The sequence below is a fragment of the Bos taurus genome, chromosome 15, assembly GCF_002263795.3.
Source record: "Bos taurus isolate L1 Dominette 01449 registration number 42190680 breed Hereford chromosome 15, ARS-UCD2.0, whole genome shotgun sequence".
In the NCBI taxonomy this organism is placed as follows: Eukaryota; Metazoa; Chordata; class Mammalia; order Artiodactyla; family Bovidae; genus Bos; species Bos taurus.
The window spans coordinates 66,298,052-66,323,028 of NC_037342.1; positions in this window are offsets into that span (position 1 = coordinate 66,298,052).

Genomic DNA, 24,977 nt, shown 5'->3' on the forward strand with positions numbered 1-24,977 from the left:
CAGTATGGGAGACCCGGGTTCAATCCCTGGCTTGGGAAGATCCCCTGGAGGACGGCATGGCAACCCACTCCAGCATTTTTGCCTGGAGAATCCCATGGACAGAGGAGCTTGGTGGGCTACAGTCCGTGGAGTCGCAAAGAATCAGACATGACTGAGCCACTAAGCAGAGCATAGCAGCAATTGACATAAAACCCCAGCTCCCAATAGCTCCTCTCCTAGCTGCACTGATTCTACCTTATGCTAGTGAACAACATCACCCACGCACATCCTCCCCACAAACACATGCAGTGTGGCCTTGGGGTGAAGGGATTTGTCCTTTTAGGCCTTGTTTTATACAGTTTGTGAAATACAGAGGTACAGTGAGAAAAGGAAGGCTAAGGAGAAGAGTGAAATCCTCTCTGGCCTGAAACTGCACTTCAGGAAGGAAGGAATTACTAAACTTGCTTTATCTCCTTTCTTCCAAGGCCATAAATCATTAAATCACCAGCGGAGGCAAAGCCTTGGCTTCTTGGGCTTTAGCCTTAGAATCCCCAAAGTCAGCCATCTCTGACACTGAGTCTGTCATTTAATTAAACATCTTGAAGGCGTCTCCAACAGCTTGACATCAGGCCAGCTTCATATTCTTAGCAAGGGACCGTAAAGGGAGCTTGTCTGTTTTATAGTTCATTTACTGAGTTGAGCCATCGTGGCCATAGCATACGATTTGCCTTACCAAAAGGGTCCACAAGCTTCACACCAGTTTCGGGAGTCAGTCACAGCTCATTTCCTAGGGCTCAGCTAGCTTCACCTATCCCTACTTCTTGAACAAAACCCACACAACACAAGTGGTTTGACAATGAGTAATTGAGGCAGAACTGGAAAGATCTGAAACCTTGGCTGGACCCATTTAAAAATGACTGAGAACTAAGAAGCGAGTAAAGAAGGCTTCTGATGAGTTGAAATAAATAGTATGAAGCAAACACGTAAGAGAAGGGCCATCTGTCTCCCCATAAAGCACCTACTCAGAACCTATTTATTCCTGTTTCACACATAATTGTAAATGTTTGCTGTCTGGTTTCCAAGACTACCACAGATTAAGGGCGAGAAACAGATATCTAGCGGAGACTTAAATCAAGAAGGAAACTTAAATCAAGAAGGAAAAAGAGCTGACAGCAACACAGAAGACCAAAAAAAAAAAAAGTTTAAATAGACTGAAGAGCTCAAAAACCACTGTTTTAGGGTGGTATTTAGTGCCCAAAATAGCTCTTTACATCTCAATTTCTAAACGCTCATATCATAGAACCATATGCTGCTGCTAAGTCGCTTCAGTTGTGTCCGACTCTGTGCGACCCATAGACATCAGCCCACCAGGCTTCCCGTCCCTGGGATTCTCCAGGCAAGAACACTGGAGTGGGTTGCCATTTCCTTCTCCAATGCATGCAAGTGAAAAATGAAAGTGAAGTTACTCAGTTGTGTCCGACTCTGTGTGACCCCATAGACAGCAGCCCACCAGGCTCCCCTGTCCCTGGGATTCTCCAGGCAAGAACACTGGAGTGGGTTGCCATTTAATAGGACCATATAATTATACTCAAAATGATGACCCTGAAATTAATTATGCTCAGAAGAAAGCAAGAATTTCCATATCAAATTTTAGAAATATGTCTATCACAAATGGTACAAAAGAATGAAACAAATTTCCTTTTTAGGGGTTAAAGGAATAAACCTGGGACTATCCAGAACCTTTAGCTTAACAAAACAGAACATCCCCCTGCCCGAGGTTTTACTGTTCCAGGAGCCTTTTGTGAATAGAGTTTCTTTTCACAGCTTTGTAAGTGACTTTCATGCTCCAGCGCTTTGCATATAACGGCATGAACAATGGAAGTGCCACGTTTCCAATGTGATGAGTAAAACTAATAACCAGAATACAGGTCAAATTCTGTTACAACAAATACTACTACCATAAAAATCACTTAAGCATCGCTGTTATCTCTAACCCCCCGTCAATTGCTCATTTATTTCAAGCAACAGTCATTACAGCAAAATTGGGGTATAATAAAAGGAAACTGGACCCTCTCCACAAGTTGAGTATAACACAATTTAACCTGTAGTAACAGAGTCTCCCTTGTATTTCTCCAGTTCTTTGCTGCAAGAAGAATAAACCTCATAAAACCAGCCTGGGAAGCTGGTATTTAGTAGTTGTTGCTAGGAAAAGAAAGAATTCAGAAGCAAAGAACACATGGAGCTGTGCGGCAAACTCTCATCAGGGAATTTGGTCTCCAGGGCCACTTTTGACCTTAATCCACGTCAGAGCCACCCACCACAGAGTCGCTTGCTTCTAATAGTGATGTAATGCATATATTAAGCCCTGGAATGGAAACATGATTCATTTCCCATGGGTCATTGAGCACTTTGTGGCAACTCAGCCCTCATCTGATGACCCTAAGATAAAAGAAATTTATAAGCATGGGACTGGAACTATCCCTTCTTCCAAGATGCACTGCTTTGAACACTGCATGATTGTAAAAGCACATGCCCTGTTGATTATAGATAGAAATGATCTAAGTTAACCAACTGCATTCCACCTGGTTATACAGGCAAGGATTTTCCCCTGCCTATCTAATTTTTGCTTGTAATAATGATGAGTTTTGTCATTTGCTACTGTTTTTTTTTCCTACTTTCTTTTCTTTCATGCATTCTTTCTTTTACTTAAGTACTTTTTATGACTACATGACAACTAGTATTCTGTAACACCCTTAGCAGCAGCTGCTGCTGCTGCTAAGTTGCTTCAGTCGTGTCCGACTCTGTGTGACCCCACAGACGGCAGCCCAACCAGGCTCCCCCGTCCCTGGGATTCTCCAGGCAAGAACACTGGAGTGGGTTGCCATTTCCTTCTCCAATGCATGGAAGTGAAAAGTGCAAGTGAAGTCGCTCAGTCGTGTCCGACTCTTAGCAACCCCATGGACTACAGGCTACCAGGCTCCTCCGTCCATGGGATTTTCCAGGCAAGAGTACTGGAGTGGGGTGCCATTGCCTTCTCCAACACCCTTAGCAGCAGAAGGGATTAAATCGCAGCTCGTGTCTGAACAATACAGTCAGCAATAGGAAAAGGAGAGGGGAGGGAGAGGGAAATTGTCCACCTTTTCCTGATGATAATGCCTGGCTCAGACCCAGACTCACATCATACTCTGAAGAAGTTCATAAATTCTGGGCACTGCTCAGTGTGAGGAGGCAGGCAGTTTCCCTGCATGCCTCAGTGTGAGATGAATGGTCTGCTGAAGTCATGCCATTACAGGGTACGTTCACCCCTGCCTGCTCTCTCTCCCCAAGCCAGAGAGTAGTTCAACACGTACATGTCCCAGGCCAGGAGTTCAGGTTACGAGGAGCCTCAGTGCTTGGCTCTTGAAAACATGGGGTCCAGGTGTAGTCCTCTGGCTTAAGGGTGGCTGTTTGCTGCCTCGCCATTTGTATGAGGACATCGGGAAACTGCAGGTGTTAATTGGAAGGAACTTTTCTGTGTTTGGTTTCTCTCCACACGTCCAGGCTTCTAGGACCTTTTGACCCAGTTGTATGACTATCCCAGTGTCACACTGAGCCTGTTCCAAGTGGGAAGAACCATGACAGACAAGTAAGATTGCTCCTTGGTTTGGTGGGGGGGGGGGGCAGGGGTTATGGTGGTGGTGGTGAGAGTTAGCGTGGTGACTGTGGGTGGAGATGATGGTAAAGAAATCACTGATAACAATAAAAATGGGTATTTTTCCTCAGCACTTAACCCACTTTCCCATTTGCTAACAGGTGGGTGTGATCTATTTTCCCCAAACTCCTTTTTTTCCCTCTGGCCTGTGTGGCCTGAGATACTGGCCTATCTGATCAAAAAAGGGTATTCCTTCTGAGGCCGTACCTAGCCCACTTATGGCCAAACTATACTTGCCTGTTGATTTACTCAAAGCTAGGTTGCCTTTTAAACCTCTCTCCCCGCCTCTGGCATGAGGACAAGACATGTGGAGGAAGAATTAGGTCACCTGGGGGTCCACTCTTGCATCTGGTTAAGTGGTGTAGAGAAGCCAAGATTTCTAGAAGCGTCTGGTCTTTTGCCGTTTCTGAGATGGTGAGAAAATCCATCTGGAGTGTTTATGCCCTTCTTGATAGCCAGGCAATGGGCTTTCTTTCATATTGTGCTCCAGAAGCCAGTCTCCGCCCTCAGAAGAGACAATTTTATGATGACTTACTTCCCAGTAATCACTGGAATGGTCTCACGAGGTCGTGCACGACTGTGGCGTTTCTTCGGGCCTGGCACGCCATCAGATGGCAGACCTGCGGAACATATGAGAGGCTGGCCTGGCTCACGGGGCAGGCAGAGTGAGCCAGAGTTCAGGCTCCCCCTGCCTTTCATCCTCCCGCCCTCCTTCCTCTGCCCCTCCACCTCCTCTTCCGGCCTCCCCATCTGGAAACTATGAGCCTCATGGATTCCAGGCACCAATTCTCAGATTTCAGATGTTTGCGAAATTTCTTTGCTTGGGTCATTCTTCAAGAGTAAGAGAATTCAATTTGGGAGGAAAAACAGCTGAGACCCTTCCTCAGAAGAGAAAATGAATAAGGTGGGGTACGTATCCATCCCCTCGCCACTCCAAACCCCCATACAATGTCTGATTTCAGAAGAAATATTGAAATTCCCTCCTGGGAGGGGACAGAATGGAAAAAATAAAGTCTGCACTCATAAAAGCATATTTTTCTCCCTCCTGGGGTATAAACAACACTGGCATTAGATAATAGGATGTAATTGATTTTGTGTGTGGCATCTGTTGAGGAAGAGGAGGGTCTGTGGAGGGTGGACCTAAGAGTGACGGAATGAAGTGAAAAGTAAAACGTAGCCTAAACTGTTAGGGAGAAACTATAACATTAAGAGCCACTTAACCCCAGTGTTACAGCTCCAGGACAAAGAACAGTGTGTGGTCCTCTGTCCTCAGGAAATGGAATGAGCTTCCTCCTGAGACTTACTTTTAGAAGCGGACAGACTGGGTTCTAGTACTGGCTCTGTTCTTAAGTAAGTCTGAGGAATTAAATCAGCAGCTGGATCCACCTGTGGGGCTTAGTCCCCGACACATGGGAGGGGCTTCATAAGTGGCAGCTCACCACTGTGTAGTGATGACCACCCCTCGTCAAAATGGAGCCCGCCCGGGGCTGTGGATGGAGCCTGTCCTCATCTTGCCCCACACTGGCTTGTCTCTTCAGCCTCTAGCTCCCCTGAGGGCTACTTTCGCAGCCCTCTCTACACACCTGCCCAACTACACTTTCATATCTGTACTTCTTTAAAGTTTGTATTGTTTGTTCACCACTGTACTACTGATTGCCTGACACAAAATAGACGTTCAGAAATATTTGTGGACTGACATCTTGATAGCATTCGTATCCATAGTTACTCCAGATATTACATCTTGACGCAGAAAACTGGGCAACACCTTTAGCGACATCTACCCCAGCATGCGGAAAAGGCAATGGCACCCCACTCCAGTACTCTTGCCTGGAAAATCCCGTGGACCGAGGAGCCTGGTGGGCTGCAGTCCATGGGGTCGCTAAGAGTCGGACACGACTGAAAGACTTCACTTTCACTTTTCACTTTCATGCATTGGAGAAGGAAACGGCAACCCACTCCAGTGTTCTTGCCTGGAGAATCCCAGGGACGGGGGAACCTCGTGAGCTGCCATCTGTGGGGTCGCACAGGGTCGGACACGACTGAAGCGACTTAGCAGCAGCAGCAGCAGCACCCCAGCATGAGTGCCCACGCACATGGTGGCATCAAAAGGTACCTTCCTTCAGAAGAGGGAAGAGAGTTATGAAACCTAAGGGTCATCCCTGCTCTGCCACTAACAAGCTGTGCAGCACGTGGCAGGTCAGCTTCCGTCTCTCAATACTCGTAAAATGAGGGCTAGAGTCAGCTGGACTGGAGGATCTCTCTGTCTCCCTGGCTCTAACATTGTAAGGTCTTAACAAAGCTGCAAGTGACAGCGGGAATGGAAAGATGCTTCCTCTGAGAATCCCAGCCCTTCTTCCTGTGTGTGTGTGTGGACGTGTCCATGCAGATGTGTGAGCATGGGGTGGGGAGGAGCACCCGAACTGGGGCTGCCCAGGAGAATTAGACTCATGTAGACTTCATGAGAGTGACATTTGCCCAAATATACTTTGGGCGTAATATCCCAGTTACCCCCAGGTTCCTATGTTGAAATCTTAACTCCCAGTGTAATGGTGTTACTCCTTTATGGAGTAATTAGGTCATGAGTGTGAGCTCTCACGTGAGTGTTCAAGAAGTCAGCATTCTGCAGCCCACTAGAGGGCCCTCACCAGGACCTGGCTGGGACCTCAGACTTCAGCCTGCTGGGCTGTGAGAAATGAAGGAATTCCTCTTGAAAAGCCATCCGGTTCATGGTGCGGTGTTACTGCAGGCCGAGCAGACCGACACCAGAAGTGCATAAGCCGTGGCAAACTCTAGTAGTTGAGTAGACGGGCGAGCGGAAGAGTGGGCTAGACGACGCTGAGCGGGTTTCTTTCTTGTGGGACCTCCCAAACCTTTTCATACATTCAGTTGCACTGTGGAACCTCAAGAAAGAGTAGGCCATTCTTTTAAGGCATTCCCTCTAACAGTTTTAGGAAGCACTGATTTAGGGCTGAGCCCAGCTGACCTCATTTAACTGGTGAAAAAACTGAGGCCTAAAGAGATGAAATGATTGCCTAAGGTCATACGGCTGTTGGGAAACCTAAGCTTCTGCCTTGCTTTAGCTACTCTCTCCCAGAACAGAAAGTCTGTTTATTGGCCCAAGAGTCCACATTAGAACATTCTAGGGGACACCCCAAGAGTCCTTCTTTGATACCGAAGAGAAGCACTGCATAGGCTGGGGTTCTTACTCTCGGTCCAGAGCAGACATTAGCATTGAGCCTTCTGCAAGCTTTCTTGTCAGAGTGGCACCAGCTGGAACCAAGCTATGGTTCTCTCTCGCTCTCCCTACATATTTATAGTTCTCTCTCTCTCTGGTTCTCTCTCCCCCCAACATGTGGGCTCTCTTTTCCAGGCTGCGTTCTGGGGTTACTGTTGGGACAAGTAAAAGCTGCACTGGCCACTATGGAGACCCCTACCGTAACAGCACAGCACGCATCGGGGTGAAGGTGCTCAGTAAGCCTTGTAGATAGGTCAGCCCTTTTGTTCCCAGCTTAACAGTTACATCCATTTCCAGCACTGGGAACTTAAGGTCACTAAAGAAAGGCATTTGTGTTTGGCCTCTAACAGGGTTGACTATGGACCATTCTCAAACGCCGTCCTTGGTGCTTCAGCCTTGAACCTTCAGATGCACTTGTGGGGGCATCAGTGTGGCAGGCAGCAGAACAGGAATGGGAGATGTCAGTGAATGTGTGTGTGTGTTGCGTGTGTGTGTGTGCGCATGCGTGTGCATGCATGAAACACTGGAGGAAAATGTGGGCACTCTGGGAAGAACACACACTTGGCACCCGTCCAAACTGCCGTTCTTCAAGGATGAGGTCAACATTTACTTGAGGAAAGGGTGGCAGGCACCTTTCTCTGAGTGTGGTGCACAGGCAGTCGAGGCAGTTCCCACTTGCATTCCACACACTCACAGAGACAAAAGCCCTGACTCCCCTTTTTAGAAAAGACCATCTGTTGTTATTCCAAATTATTCTTTTGGGGTCTCATCCCACCCACTTCCAAATGGCTGTTAGAGCATCCCTTGCAGTTCCACACAAGTATCTCCCTGAACGGACTTCTTGAAAGTATGGTTCTCTACCTCATTACAATTTTAGTGACACTTTGACACCAGCACTCACCCCTAACCGACTGGACATGAGTACACGTGTGTGTGTCGTCAGGCTGATGGTTTAGTGATGACGCTGTTCCTTAGATAGAAAGCATGTGGGATACTCCCCATGTGGTCACAGGCTGTCTCCTAGTAGGGTTCATGCCCTTCCAAGTAAGGAAGAGACACAGGGTGATGTTTTCTTAGGCGATTATTAGATCCAGTGGAATGTAACGAGAGCACTGCTCAACAATAAGGAATAAATATCTCCACTTGCTGGAGCAGCTGTCTTTCCTCTGCCTCCTCCTTCTCACCCCTTTCCTTAGCTGCTTCTGACCCTTTCTCTCCCGGGGACAAATGTACATCACCAGAGGAGCTCGTGGACACAAACATGCCTGGAAAACGCAATTGCCTGAGTGGTCCCCAATTCTAATTATGATGTTGCACGTCTTTCAAGGATTTCGTTCCTAGGAATGCACATCACCTATGGCCTTGAACCAGATTTACGACCATCTCATTTCAGGGACTGTTAGCCTGATAGAACAGAACAACAAGACAGCCAGGTACTGAGGGGGAAAAAATGACTTCAATTGTTTTGCAGAGATTAATGAAACAACTACTCAGGTCAACTGGATTATGCATTTTAAAAAAGAGGTTTTGTAGGCACAGCTGGAATGAAATCCTCGTGTGACCTTGAGCTTAGGGTCCTTGTACTAACACCAAATCCAAAGATTTGCTAATGAAGACTCAAGATGCTGACACGTCCAATAATATGCTTCCAGTTGGATTCCTTTCCCTGCAGTGGTGGCCAAGTTCACTCTACCTTTTACCCAAACTCTCTCTTTCTAAAATAAAGACAGGTTCTTTTTTGAGTGAATTAATAGATCGGAATGCCTGGGCTGGGTCTCACATTTATAAGTCACTTTAAACAAGTAACTTACAGACCTTGTGCCTCTATTTCCTCACCTCTAAAATGGGGGTAATAATAGAACCTACCTTTCTGGGTTGACGAGATGACCAATAAGAATACGCATGGCAAGTGCTTACTATAGTGCCTGGCACATAGTAACTCCTCAAGAAATAAGGTAGTTGTGATTAATATTAGCATTATTATAATTGATTGATGAAGGATAACAAAGACTTGGGGAGGAAAAGGGCTTGGAAAGGAAATTTGGCTATATTCAATCTTATGTCTAGAAATCTAACTGAAAGAAATACGACACATGTTAAGTTTTTTTGTTTTTTGTTTTTGCATGAGAGTGTCCAAGTAGCATTGTATTTAATGGCAAATGTCTGGCAATGACCTAAGTATCCATCAACAGAAGACTAGCTAACTATCTTAGAATTCTTCCATGTAGAACAGGGGTCCCCAACCTCCAGGATCTAATGCCTGATGATCTGAGGTGGAGCTGATGTAGAGTGCCAAAAAAATATAATGCACTGGAATCGTCCCCAAGCTATCCTCCCACCCCTGGTTTGTGGAAAAACTGTCTTCCACAAAACCAGTCCCTAGTGGGGGCCACTGACGTAGAGGACTACTCTACAGAAAATCGAGGTGGGTTTCTCACCGCCTGCTCAGCTCAGCCAACAATTCTTTTGAAAATCACCGAGACCTCTGTATTTAGACTGGCAATCATAGATTTCCTTCCTGCAATCACAGGATATTCTCTGAGATGCTAATGAGATGAATTTGTTTTACTGGGAAGAATGGATTTGCATCACTCAAGCCAAACTGAAGAGGCACAAACCCTGAAGAGGAAGGGATTAATGGGCTTGGCTGAAGGATGCCCAGGTTCCTAGTGCAATCCCATCTTCTTCCTGTGACCTTCAAGTCACTGGGGTCGCTAGGGCGAAGGAAATGAGTTAAGGACCTGACTTCTGGTCACTGGAAATGCTCCTCAGAGCTCCCTACCATGAGAGGAAGAAAAATTCATCTCTTTGGCCATTAAAACAGAGGAAGTGAAATGACGTTCCCCATCCCCTGTGGCTCTGCAATCCCAACCCCTTGGTCTTCTCCCTGGGGTTTACCTACTCCCTGTAGCCAGAAACACTAGCCTGTGACTTGAGCCTGACACGATTCAGCCACCTGGCCACTTTCCAGCCTTTGCTCCTCCAAAGTAAATCCTCATTCCTGCTGTGTCTCGTTTCTACCAGCCAGGAGCACTAATCAGCAGCCTCTTCCTCAAAACAAGAGCCATCACTCTTCATCCGAGGTTTTTGTTTGTATTTTTTCTCTATCCCTGGGTTACTCTGTACATCTTCTCCCCGGACCCCATTTTCCTTGCAGGCAGGCTCCATTTAATCTCAATTTCATGAAGAAGAGGAGAGAGCAGAGAAGCCCCTTTGGGGCAATCTATACCTGTAAACTCTACCTCCTATTATAATGGCCCCATTAAATATATCCTTGAGCACTCCATTTTGACCTTGACCCTTCAGAGTTCTTCCTCCTTCCCTTTTAGAGGCAAAGTGAAAAAGCTGGAGAGAAGACCTCTGCCCCCTTTAGAAGTTAAGAACATGCAACAAACAATGAGCTTGAAAGCATGTTGAAAAAACAACCGCGATACTGAGTGCCGTTAGCAAAGACGCGCACAAGCTGGAGGGACAGGCAGATTCCAGCCTCAAACTGCCCTGAATGCAGATTATCTCCGGCTGCCTCTTAAGAGCTATTGTAAGTCAAGTCTGACCTTTCCTCTAGCTCCCATTTTGACACAGTTTTTGATGAATGTCGACACCTACATGTGAAGTGAGACAAGACTGAATCCTTGGCATCTCGAGTCTCTTGCCCCCTGTAGCCAATTTCCTCATTAATGTGAACTGGAGGTTGTGTTTCCCCATGCAGTGCCAGACTAGGCCAGCAGGGGTCGTCTGACATTGGTTGCTTTTAACCCACAATGACCGACTCTATCACTATGGCTATGTGAACGTGAAGTGAGGAGCTAAGGAGCCATGGTTTGAGATAGCAGAACTCATAGGTATAAAAAAGTAAACTCATAGTCTTACTCCATTTCGGGAGTAAGACTATAAACACTTCAGCCCACATGGCATCGGTTTTCCTTATCTACAATGAAGTCCTTGGCTTAATCCTGTTTTCATGTTTACGCAGAAAATACATTCTATAAGGGAGTTACCTTAATCCAGGAGCTTGGATCTTCCAGATTTCTGTCTGAAACAGTTTGTAAATTACCCTTCTGTCCCTAAAGAAGATGCCAGGAGATCCAAAAGCAATGTTAATTTAAAAAAAAGTCGGTGTCTAAAAAAGCAAAATAAATGTCTTATAGGTGCTATGGTAAAGAAGAGCATGAGTTTAGCACTTACGGATCTTTTTTAAGATTGGAGTTTCAAACAGTGGGTCTTTACATTTTCCTTGAATGCATTTTTTTTTTTTTTCTAAATTCTCCAGGAAAGTGATTCTGTTTTTTTAAATTGAGGTATAGTCGATCTACAATATTATATAAGTTTCAGGTATATAGGAGTGATTCACAATTTTTAAGGTTATACTCCATTTACAGTTATTATAAAATATTGGCAAAAAAAAAGAAAAAAAGAATATTGGCTATATTGGCTTTGAATGCATTTTTATTGTGGATGATTATTAGGTACAATAATTATTAATTACCTAAGGAAAGTATTGTGCCTTCCAGTTTTCAAAGCCCTTTCACACATTATCTCATCTGGTCCTTTATTGAAAGAAAGAAATTGTTAGTCTCATTTCATAGCCAATGAAATTGAGGCTCAGAAAGATAAAGAGAGTTGCCTGAAATCACACAGCTCGTAGTGTCAGAGTGGACAATTTTCCATGCCAATACAGCAATGAAAGTCCATGTATGGTAACAGACTTTACCAGGTGCAAACAATTCTATAATGCAACCCTATTATGAACTATATCAATGCTTTTTTGCATCACTTAACCTATTTTTACTTATTAGTATCTATTTATATCTTGTTGCTATGCTGGAGAGTAATAATACTCTAATTTCCTTAAATTATGGAATGCATGCTTTTCATTAAGTTGCACATTCCTTGCCTTCCCATGGCCCTATTCTACGTTCTGTTCTTGGATGAGATGGCAGGAAGTGGGAAGAATCCAGCCTCCCAGGATTCACAAATTCTATCTTCAACAGGCTGCCTCTGCCAGCGAGAGAAGACCAAATCGGTTTTTAACCCTCAAAACAATATGAAGAGTTAGGTACTGTTATTTTTCCAGATGAGGAAAAAGGCAGAGAGAGACCTTTATGTGCTGGAGCTAAGATTTGTACTCAGGGAGCTGGACCCTGTGGGCCCAACGCAGAAACCTCCAGGTGGCACAAGGGGGTAACAGGAAGGACTCTAGAATGTCCCATGAGACACCGGGAGCTTCTCAGTGCAAAATGAAAAGGGGTATACGGCTATGCCTTGGATGAGAGATATGTTAACAGATTTTTTTTCTTAAATCAGGAAATACAGATTTAAAGGAAGTTTACATGATTTTGATGCTAAACATTCTGAGCTGTTCAGGTTCTCTTAGCATCTCACTTCACTTTCTCCCTCCCTTTTAATTAGAGGATTAATGACCCCACGCACAGTTCAGGAAAGACTCCTGAAGCTCAGTTATCTGTGACCTCCACAACCTGAGAACCTAGTGTGTGGAGGATTTTGCAGTGTCTCTGAAATGGGTGTTTCAGATAGTCTATCTAACAAAGAGTGCCGTAGCAGCCACCTGCCCCTTCCCGGGGTTGGGAATATGCCCCGCCTCCTAGCTCCAGGAATAGGGCCTGATTGGTCTAAAGGAAGTCCCTTTGTCAGTGAGTGGTTCAGAATGAGATGTGACCTGCTGGGGCTTCTGGGAGATTTCCTCAGAGTTGGGAGAGGGCCATTAGAAGGTTCCAAGGCATTACCTCTCCTCTTTCCCCATTTGGTGTGTGAATTGACTTATTAATATTTTTACTTGTAATTGTCATTATTAATTAATATCATTAAATTAACATTAATTAATAAACAGGAACTTCCTTTAAAATGGAGTCAGGGGACATCTCTAGCAGTCCCTGGTTAAGACTCCACTTTTTCGCTGCAGAGGGTGTGGGTTCGATCTCTGGTTGGGGAACTAAGATCCCACGTGCAGCAAAGCAGCACAGCCAAAGTTTTAAAAATTGAGTCAGGAGCCCAGAGAGGGTGCTCTCATGCTCTGCTACTCAAGGTCAACTGCATGACCCATAGGAAGAAGCATAACCTTGCACTCCCAAACAGGAAGTGCAACTACTGGACTTTGCTCAGCCAACAACCCAGCCAATGAGAAATGCAACATTGAACTTCTACTTTTCCTGAACTTCTACTTTTTTCCAATGAACTTTCCCTTCGCAACAGCCCCTCCTAGTCCCCTGCTTTTTCCTATAAGAGCAGGCTCCCTCCCTTTGTTCTCCAGAAACGCCTATGTTTCACCATAGATTGCATGTCCTGAATTGCAATTCTTTGCAAAATTTTGATGGTAAAATAACTTGCTATTTTAATAGTTTTAGGGAAAGAGGTGCCTGGATGTGACCCGGGCTCCCGAGGAGGGAGCCAACCTGGGAAGGCAAAGCAGAAGGCAAGGCAACTTGGAACAAACTTGTTAGGACCTGTGCCTAAGATGCTTTAAATGACTTAAGGTTCTAACTCTCACAGCAGCCCCACTAGGGAAACCTGGTTAAGGCCTTTCTGAAAATAAGAAAACCAAAGCCAGGGAGATACACAGAGGTGCCCTAAAATGAGTGAATGACAGAGCTGGAGTTGCACCCAACCTGGATCTCCCTGCCTCCAAAACCTGGGCTGCCCTTCATCACACAGTCTGCCGCTCATCCAGAAGGGGAGGAAGCTATATCAGCGCCTTTCTGCGCTTGCCAAACCAGGGACTCCCCCAGTCCAGGCCTCCCTCCTTCCTTCCTCCCCACCCTTTTAGGGCAACTTCTCTGCTCAAAATGACCTTAGTCCTTCTCTCCCACCAAAGAAATTCTTCCCATCCTTCAAAGCCCACCTCTAGGTTGAATTCCTGTCCTGACCTTAAAAGAGATTACATCTCCTCCAGCCCCTACCAAGCTCTCTCTCAGCTGAACTTCTGACCTTGTCCTCTGGGACCCCTGTTTGGCAGTTCCCCAAGTTTGTATCATTCTTTGGGTTCTGATTTATCAACATTTAACTCTTGATGACATCATGGGATACTTCTTTCCTGCTGTGTTCTCTCATCTCTTCTCGTGTGCTCTGTGAGCCAGAACAGTTTTCTGGCTTTCCAAGAAAGTGAAAGTGAAGTAAAGTGTTAGTCGCTCAGTCATATCCCACTCTTTGCAACCCCATGGACTGTAGCCCACCAGGCTCCTCTGTCTATGCAATTTTCCAGGCAAGAATACAAGAGTGGGCTGCCATTCCCTTCTCCAGGGGATCTTTCTGACCCAGGGATTGAACCTGGGTCTCCTGCATTGCAGGTGAATTCTTTACCATATTGTTTTCCATCCTCTGGGATCTTTGCTCAGGACACTGCCCCCTACTTGGAATGCTCTCCCTTTCTTCATTTCTACTCAGTAGTAAATTAATTTTTGTGTCTTATCTCCTTTAATTACCTGGGGATTTGATGAAGGAAAGATTCTAGTCAATTTCAAGGAAAGATCCTAGTCAATTTCATCTTTCTTTATATCCTCACAGCACCGAGCACAAGTCCTGGTTCATAGGAAACATTCAATAAATGTTTGTAAAATGACTAAATGAATGGCTTTTACTCAGATACGAGAAGGCTGCAACTAAACATATATTTTCAGGACCTAGGAAAAATGTCTTCTTCTTTTTAAAGCTATTTAAATAACTATTGGTTTCTCTACTGCATTTTAAATAACACTAATTTTGGTGCTTGCCCATAGGCAGTGCTGTAAAGTCTAGCTTTCTTTTTTACAATCAGTAACACTGAAAAAATTAAACCCAGAGCATGCACATGTGTGCTAACACCATTCGCTGATCTCCAAAATGTTCAGACAAGGCTCAGGCAGCCTCCACCTCCTGCACCTTCTGAGCAAAATTCAGCCGAAGACTGTCTGGGTTTGTTGGGAATGGGGGAGCTTCTGGTGGTTAATTGAAATCCACAGACACCTCCAAGACCTTGTTGCACTTAACAGTGTTGACCTTCTCTCCTGACCAGGTGTTAATAAGTAGGAAATAGAAGATACTGAAGTTTGGCTCACTCTCTTCTGCCTTAACTCCAGCCAACCAATAGTGGAAACTCAAGAATACTCAAAAGGCACAGGAAGATTTAACAAAAGCTCCTCACCACCTACTTTCCACCACTGCCAGCTCCTGACTCATAATAATCTTCAGAAATGATTTGCTGTCTTAAGAAAGTCCTCCTGGAGAAATCGTGTTGCCTGATGGTAAACGTGCAGACACTGGGAGCAAGCAGACTTGAGGTCAAGTGCACTTTCAACAGGGGCGGGGGTAAGGGGGACGGTCCTGCTATGATCTGATTGTGTCCTCCCTGCAAAATCCTAACCCCTGAAGGTGATAATGGCAGGTAGGGGCTTTAGGAAGTGATCTGATCATGGGACTAGAGCCCTTGTGATTTGGGTTAGTACTCATATGAAAGAGGTCCCACATATCTCCCTTGCCCCTTCCATCATGTGAGAATATCATGAGATGCCTGTGACCCAGAAGAGGGCCCTCCTCCCATCCTGCTGGCACCCTGACCTCTGATGTCCAGCCTCCAGAATTGTAACCAACATCTGCTGGTTATAAGCTTCCCACTCTATGGTATTTCGCTATAGCAGCTTGCAGGGGCCTACAGTGGGCAGTGAGCAGACTCCTGAGCCTCTCGAAGCCCTAGCTTCCTCATCTGTGAAAACCTACCTCCCAAGGGCCCGACTGAAATTTAAATGGAAAGATGCTTCATAAACAGTAGCTCTTAGGATCTGCACAGACTCAGGCCATCTTCCTACTGGAATCTCATGTTGCCAACAGACTGGGTATGGAGCCACCCTCTCGCCTCTCTCCTGCCCCTCTCTAAAACAAAAAAGCAACACAGAGAACTGGTCCATGCATTTGAGGCTATTTCTTTTCCTTCTCCAGGTGTTCACTGCCAGCCACACTGCACACGCCCCAGTGGCTCTCATTCACTCGGGGCCCTGCAGAGGCATGTGTTCTTTGGAGACAGATGGTGAGGATTTGAGTTCCGGCTCCATCTGCGATATCCAATCTTTCCAGCTTGCCCTAAACTGTCCCAGTTTTAGCACTGAAAGTGCCACATCCCAGGGAACCTTTCAAGCCCAGGCGAAGCATGACATTTGGTCATCCTCACTCGACTCCTTAGTGGGCACTGGTTCTGACTAACCGTGCCTCTCCATACCTCCTTTCTGCAACCGTCCTTGGTGGTTGGACAGCAGAAAGTGAGTTCCTGGAGCATCATGTCCCAGAAACTCAATCAGCTTTCAGGGTCCCTCTAACCCTGAGCTCACACAAAGGCAGAGTGGCTCTTGAGAATCTATGATCTCAGGGTCACCTCTTTCCTTCTGAGGTGAGGGAGCTTTGACATGACCACATTAGGCTGAGTGCTCCAGTGACACCCTCCCCCGTGTTTCTGAGTCCCCCTTTGAAATCTTGACTCTCCCCAAGCCAAAATGAACCCGAGGACAAAGGAGGCCAGTGGGGTTGAAGGAAATGGGAGGATTTCTCCCCAGGATGCCAGCTGTAGGTTAGAGGTGAGGGGAAGGTGAACAGAAATGGGGCAGCTGCTTCTCGTTAATGAGAGCAGAGCCACTGTGTGCCCCAGGAACACATCAACAGCACTAATAAACTTGGAAATCAATCCTTGTTGCTGTGCAGGGGGTTGGACCGGGTTAGCCTGCAGCCCAGGCTTTACAACTGGACTCCCTACAGGGAACTCAGTTCCTCTTCCAGGTTGACGTTCACATAGGAGGAGCAGCCACCACGAGGCTGGCTGTGCCAAGTGCCTGCTCCCAGGGCGGCTTTCTGTTTCTATTGCTCAGCACTTTATTGGTTGCTCGGCGCTTAGAATTTTGAAACAACTCTTCAAGGTAGACATTATCAACATCTCCATTTTCCAGTGGAAAAATATAATCTAGGACTAGGAAGTCAAAGGACTTTTAACAGTGTTGCACAGCTAGTACAAAGGTAGTGATGAAGAGCGGTGGTCTTCTTTGGGACTTACCTGGTGGTCCAGTGGTTGGGAATTTGCCTGCCAGTGCTGCAGACATGGGTTTGATCCCTGGTCAGAGAAGATTCCGCATGCCATGAGGCAATGAGGCCCATGCTCCATAACCAGTGAGCCCGTGTGATACAACGAAGGCTCAGTGAAGCCAAAAATAAATAATTTTTATTAAAAAAAAAAGCAGTGATGTTCAAACTTTTTGTATCTCAGAGCCATAACAAGAAAATTAGTTCTGAGCAAATACCCCCAATGTATACGCATAATTTATTTATAAAGTATAGCCATGACTGTTCTATTAATTACATTATAAAATATGAAAATAAATGGTAAAATGAATGAGATCATATTTATTAACAGAAGGTCCAATATTTGCTTCTCTCACCCCAGTAGGTGATGTGTACCATTGCTGAAGTGGGCACTTTGGAGACATAAGCCCAGATGCCTATCAGAGCCAGGCAGGCAACATAAGTAAGTAAAGTGGACTGAATGTAAGAGAATCAATGGTATAGACAGTTGAGAAATGGAAACTGATTCTCAGCCTCAGTGTTGGGCCAATAGGGAGTGGTGGGGACTGTGGCAGCAATGAGAACAAATTCTTCATTTGAAGGAGTCAGCTGTCCCTCAGTTTCAGTCAAGTTGCTATATGTGGACCCAGGGTTTCCAACCTTCCAATATTTCAGTAGAAGTCAAAAAGTCAGGGTTTTATGTGAAATTACACAATTTTAAGATATTAGATACTGGTTTTATTTTTTTACAAAAATCTTGGAATGCAAGTGGGTCAAAAATCAGGTTGTAGTCCTCCAAAGGTCAACCACTGGAGTAAAGGGATGAGCATGGCCTTTGCAGCCAGTCTTGATTCTACAGTTAACAGGTAATTTAAACACACTGTGGTTTTGTTTGGGGGCCAGTAAGGGGGAATAACAATTTATTTTTATTATTTGAGGGTTTGCGAGGATGTGTGTGAAGCACTTGTGTGCCTGGCACATAACACAGGCTCAGTGGCTTGTGCCTCCAGTCATTAGTGGGGCCTCCTAGATCTCAGCCCTGCTGGCCACTGACCCAGTTCTCCTGCCGCTCTAGAGAGGCTTAACTAGAACACCCCCTCCCTGGCATCCAAATTCCAATCCTACACTTGGCAGAATTTATTCTCCTGTTCAGAAAGGCAGTTCTTTCCCACTCTGGTCCCTTTGTTCCCAAGAAGAATCCAGAGGGCAAAAATGAGCAGTCTTTCTCCCCAGCAGGCTGGAGTGGGAGGCAGTGTGGAACCAGTCACACGCACTGGAATGAGAGTCACAGGACCTGAGCTCTAGTCCTGGCTTGGCCACTGACGAGCTATGTGTACTTAGACAGACTGAGCTACTCTGAGCCTCTGTTCTACCATTTAGAAGTGGACACAGTAATATTGAACCTCAAAGAGTAATCATGCAAATGTAACATTAATACATTGTGCTGGATTTTCTCCACCTAGCTCACCCCTATCCTGTCTCAGCCCTTCTCTTCCCCAGTCTGGTCCCCAGGAGGGTTCAGGGATGGGATACACCAATAGGTGAGCAGTAGATGGAAGGAGAGAGAGGCAGGGTGTGTGTGTCCCCAGCTCCCTGAGCCAGGGCCCCAGTCTACAGCCGTAGACAGTGGAGCTGTTCCCCTATGGCAGGCTGCAGCTCCTCCCAGACAGTCCAGGCTGACTGCTCCAGCTACAGCCATATCTCTCTTCTTCTTTCGGAATCCACTTCTTCCACTTCCTCCCCTTCCTCTGTCAGCAGGGTGGTAACAGCTCTCTGGCATCACCAGCCCCAAGGGAGTTGACCAGCCACAGCTGGCTTCCTATACCCTGGCCCACACCTTTGTAAGAGGCCTCTTATTACGCTCTCCTGAACTACCCTGCTCATGCCATCTTTTCTGCCAAGATCCTGACCGTTACACATACATAGCACATGGGATATTCTTCTTCTTTTTTTTTTTTTTTTACCTTGGAGCCTTGGATGTAGAATGCACTTAGTGTTGCTGGAATTAATTTGAAATCATAAGCTTTTCTGCTTCACCCTCAGGCTGCCAGAAAATCCAATTATCCTGATCCCTCATTCCCTGAGTGCCCCAGCCCACTGAAATCCATCCTCACTGATGGACAATTCATTCATTCACAAATGTTTGTCAGGCAGCTACCAAGTACCAGGCCTTGGATTAGGTCCTGAAGCTCTAAGTGAGATCACACAAACAATGTCCTTGTCTTTTGGAATTTCTAATCCCATGCCATTACGTGAGAACTGTTACCAGGAGAACAACCTTTCTGCAGGCTACCATGATACCAGCTGACAGGCTACCATGATACCAGCTGACTGGCCAGAGCTCCTTGTGGCTGACCCAATAATGCCCTCTCCGCACTATATGAATTTGTAGTAAGTATTGGCAGCCGACACCATGAGTTGCCTGATCCAATTCCCATTCAGAATCTTAGTCACCATCCAGCTCAGTTCTGGCTAATAGGACATAAGTATAAACCATCCGGAGGCTCCCGAGGAAGAACTCACTTCCCTTATAAAAAGGAACAGACTCCACTGGTATAAATATTTTTTCTCTTTTTGCCTTTTCCCTTTGCCAGCTTAGAACAAAGATGTGATGTTTGGAGGTGCAGTGACCACCTTGGCACCATGAGACAACCAGCTTACCCTCTAAGGGCAGCAGAGCAAAGAGACTGAAAGAACTTAATCGTATGATGTCATTCAGCTGCCACCTCAGTTCAGACTGCTTAACTCTGGATTTGTAAAAGACAGATAACTCCCTGTTTGTTTAAGACACAGGTAGGTAGGCATATTACATGTATTCAAGAGAGTTCATATCTGGAGGAAGCCTCAAGAATTGTCTGATCCAACTCCTCCCCTTATATATGAGGAAACTGAGGCACAGTGAGAGGTGAAACATGCCCCAAATGACACAGTCCGACTAACAGTCAGGTTCCCCAGCTCGTCCTAGTCAACACTCACAAGCTCCTACAACCTGTGCAAAGATTTGTGAACTTATGGTGTATCTCCACTGTTTCCCTAGTTTACACGCTCCTTGAAAACAGAGCTCATCTCTTTCAGTCCTGCCTGGCCTCCTTAACAAGAACCTGAAAGATTCATGAGCAACAATACACGCTTCATACTTTAAGCCATTGAGTTTGGGGGAGGGAGTTGTTACAGAGCAAAAGCTAACCAGTACATCATATTTCAGTCCCGTTCAGTCCATCAGTCATGTCCGACTCTTTGTGACACCATGAATCGCAGCACACCAGGCTTCCCTGTCCATCACAAACTCCCACAGTTTACCCAAACTCATGTCCATCGAGTTGGTGATGCCATCCAGCCATCTCATCCTCTGTCGTCCCCTTCTCCTCCTGTCCCCAATCCCTCCCAGCATCAGGGTATTTTCAAATGAGTCAGCTCTTCACAAAAGGTGGCCAAAGTATTGGAGTTTCAGCTTAAGCATCATTCCTTCCAATGAACACTCAGGACTGATCTCCTTTAGAATGGACCGGTTGGATCTCCTTGCAGTCCAAGGGACTCTTAAGAGTCTTCTCCAACACCACAGTTCAAAAGCATTAATTCTTTGGAGCTCAGCTTCCTTCACAGTCCAACTCTCACATCCATACATGACCACTGGAAAAACCACAACCTTGACTAGATGGACCTTTGTTGGCAAAGCAATGTCTCTGCTTTTGAATATGCTATCTAGATTGGTCATAACTTTCCTTCCAAGGAGTAAGCATCTTTTAATTTTATGGCTGCAGTCACCATCTGAAGTGATTTTGGAGCCCAGAAAAATAAAGTCTGACACTGTTTCCACTGTTTACCCATCTATTTCCCATGAAATGATGGGACCAGATGCCATGATCTTCGTTTTCTGAATGTTGAGCTTTAAGCCCACTTTTTCCCTCTCCTTTTTTCACTTTCATCAATAGGCTTTTTAGTTCCTCTTCACTTTCTGCCATAAAGGTGGTGTCATCTGCATATCTGAGGTGATTGATATTTCTCCTGGCAATCTTGATTCCAGTTTGTGCTTCTTCCAGTCCAGAGTTTCTCATGATGTACTCTGCATATAAGTTAAATAAGTAGGGTGACAATATACAGCCTTGACAAACTCCTTTTCCTATTTGGAACCAGTCTGTTGTTCCATGTCCAGTTCTAACTGTTGCTTCCTGACCTCCATATAGGTTTCTCAAGAGGCAGGTCAGGTGGTCTGGTATTCCCATCTCTTCCAGAATTTTCAACAGTTTATTGTGATCCACACAGTCAAAGGCTTTGGCATAGTCAATAAAACAGAAATAGATGTTTTTCTGGAACTCTCTTGCTTTTTCCATGATCCAGCAGATGTTGGCAATTTGATCTCTGGTTCCTCTGCCTTTTCTAAAACCAGCTTGAACATCTGGACGTTCACGATTCACATATTGCTGAAGCCTGGCTTGGAGAATTTTGAGCATTACTTTACTAGCATGTGAGATGAGTGCAATTGTGTGGTAATTTAAACATTCTTTGGCATTGCCTTTCTTTGGGATTAGAATGAAAGCTGACCTTTTCCAGTCCTGTGGCCACTGCTGAGTTTTCCAAATTTGCTGGCATATTGAGCGCAGCACTTTCACAGCATCATCTTCTAGGATTTGAAATAGCTCAACTGGAATTCCATGACTTCCACTAGCTTTGTTTGTAGTGATGCTTTCTAAGGCCCACTTGACTTCACATTCCAGGATGTCTGGCTCTAGGTGAGTGATCACACCATCGTAATTATCTGGGTCATGAAGCTCTTTTTTGTACAGTTCTTCTGTGTATTCTTGCCACCTCTTCTTAATATCTTCTGCTTCTATTAGGTCTATACCATTTCTGTCCTTTATCGAGCCGGTCTTTGCATGAAATATTCCCTTGGTATCTCTAATTTTCTTGAAGAGATCTCTAGTCTTTCCCATTCTGTTGTTTTCCTCTATGTCTTTGCACTGATAGCTGAGGAAGGCTTTCTTATCTCGTCTTGCTATTCTTTGGAACTCTGCATTCAGATGCTTATATCTTTCCTTTTCTCCTTTGCTTTTCGCTTCTCTTCTTTTCACAGCTATTTGTAAGGCCTCCTCAGACAGCCATTTTATTTTTTGCATTTCTCTTTCTTGGGGATGGTCTTGATCCCCGTCTCCTGTACAATGTCACGAACCTCATTCCATAGCTCATCAGGCACTCTATCTATCAGATCTAGGCCCTTAAATCTATTTCTCACTTCCACTGTATGATCATAAGGGATTTGATTTAGGTCATACCTGAATGGTCTAGTGGTTTTCCCTACTTTCTTCAATTTAAGTCTGAATTTGGCAATAAGGAGTTCATGATCTGAACCACAGTCAGCTCCTGGTCTTGTTTTTGTTGACTGTATAGAGCTTCTCCATCTTTGGCTGCAAAGAATATAATCAATCTGATTTCGGTGTTGACCATCTGGTGATGTCCCTGTGTAGAGTCTTCTCTTGTGTTGTTGGAAGAGGGTGTTTGCTATGACCAGTGCATTTTCTTGGCAAAACTCTATTAGTCTTTGCCCAGCTTCATTCCGTATTCCAAGGCCAAATTTGCCTGTTACTCCAGGTGTTTCTTGACTTCCTACTTTTGCATTCCAGTCCCCTATAATGAAAAGGACATCTTTTTTGGGTGTTAGTTCTAAATGGTCTTGTAGGTCTTCATAGAACCGTTCAACTTCAGCTTCTTCAGCGTTACTGGTTGGGGCATAGGCTTGGATTACCATGATACTGAATGGTTTGCCTTGGAAATGAGCAGAGATCATTCTGTCGTTTTTGAGATTGCATCCAAGTACTGCATTTTGGACTCTTTTGTTGACCATAATGATCCACAGTAGTAGATATAATGGTCATCTGCGTTAAATTCACCCATTCCAGTCCATCTTAGTTCACTGATTCCTAGAATGTCGATGTTCACTCTTGCCATCTCCTGTTTGACCACTTCCAATTTGCCTTGATTCATGGACCTGACATCCAAGTTCCTATGCAATATTGCTCTTTACAGCATTGGACCTTGCTTCTATCACCAGTCACATCCACAGCTGAGTATTGTTTTTGCTCTGGCTCCATCCCTTCATTCTTTCTGGAGTTATTTCTCCACTGATCTCCAGTAGCATATTTGGCACCTGCTGACCTGGGGAGTTCCTCTTTCAGCATCCTATCATTTTGCCTTTTCATACTGTTCATGGGGTTCTCAAGGCAAGAATACTGAAGTGGTTTGCCAGTGCCTTCTCCAGTGGGCCACATTCTGTGAGACCTCTCCACCATGACGTGTCCATCTTGAGTGGCCCCACACGGCATGGCTTAGTTTCTTTGAGTTAGACAAGGCTGTGGTCTTGTCTAACATCATATTTAGGGACCGTAAATAAGCATGCTAAGTTGCTTCAGTCATGTCCAACTCTTTGCAACCCCATGGACTGCAGCCCGCCAAGCTCCTCTGTCTTTGGGATTCTCCAGGCAAGAATATTGGAATGGGTTGCCATGCCCTCCTCCAGGGGATCTTCCTGTCACAAAGACCAGGGATTGAACTCGCATCTCTTATGTCTCCTGCATTGGCATGTGGGTTCTTTACATTAGCGCCACCTGGGAAGACCATGGACCATTTACTGTAAGCCAAATCTATGTTGAGAGGTTTATATAAATAGTTCATTTAATTCTCACTCTGGCCCATGAAGTAGATATTGCCATACTCATTTTGCGGATAAAATTTCTGAGATTTAGAAAATTTAAATAACTTGCCCTATAGGATTTCCTTTGTTTCAGTAGCCTCTCTCTGCCTTTTGGTCCTTCTGAAACTGGTTTGGCTCTGAAGTCTCAGGGGGTCGTTTTATTCTTTTCAAAGTCTTAAGACCTTCTTTGTTTTACTCTTTTTAAAAGAGCTTGTCTCAGTACCCAGACCCTGGAGGGGGCCAGGCTGTGGATACTTTTAGCCAGTGCATGGGTGGACATTCTGAACAAGCCTGACCTTGCCAGCAGTCCTAATTCCTCTTTCCCACAAATCCTGTTGCCTCTGCCTGAAAAGTCTACCTTACTCTGGTCACTTCTCTTCACTTCTTTTACTACGAACATGGTCCAACCCGCCGACTCCTTTTACCCGCATCACTGCAGTAGCCTCTTGACTAGTCTCCTTGACTCTACACTTCCCGACTATGGTCTTCTTCTCATATCAGCTGGAATGACATCATTTGAAAATTAAAGTCAGATTGTAGCAATCTACACTTTGATGTCCTTTGTATTTTTTACATAATTCTATATATTCAGTTTGGGTTGTGCTTGGTCTTCACTGCTGTGTGGTCTTCCCTCTGGTTGCAGCAAGTGGGGGCTGCTCTGGTTGTGGGGGCAGGCTTCTCACTGCGGTGGTTTCTCCTATTGTGAAGCACAAGCCCGAGGGCACGTGGGCTTCAGCAGCTGCAGCATGTGGGCTCAGTTGTTGTGGCTCCCGGGCTCTAGAGCAGAGAGCTGTGTGGTGCACAGGCTTAGTTACTTTGCAACATGTGGGATCTTCCCAGATCAGGGATAGAACCCATGTCTTCTACATTGTCAGGCAAATTCTTTACCAATGAGCCACAAGGGAAGCTGATATCCTTTGTGTTTGTAAGGGCTGCCATAATAAAATGCCACAGAATGGGTGGTTTAAACAACAGAAGTTCATATTCTCATTGTTTTGGAGGCTGAAAGTCTTAAGACCAAGATGTTAGAAGGTGTAATTTGTTCTTTGGTCTCTCTCCTGGGTTTGTGGATGGCTGCCTTCTCATTGTGTCTTCATGTGGTCTTTTGTCCATAAATGTGTGTCCATAAATGACATCCCTCTATGTATCCAAATTTCCTTTTCTTACAAGGAGCAGATATATTGGGTTAGGGCCCACCCTAATACCCTCACTTCAGCTTAGGCATCTCTATCAAGGCACTGTCTTCAAATCCAATCACATTCTGAGGTACTGAGAGTTAGGACTTCAACATATTAATTTGTGGGGGATACAATGCAGCCCTTTTACACCTTTTTATGATTTCCCAACTAACTTCAACT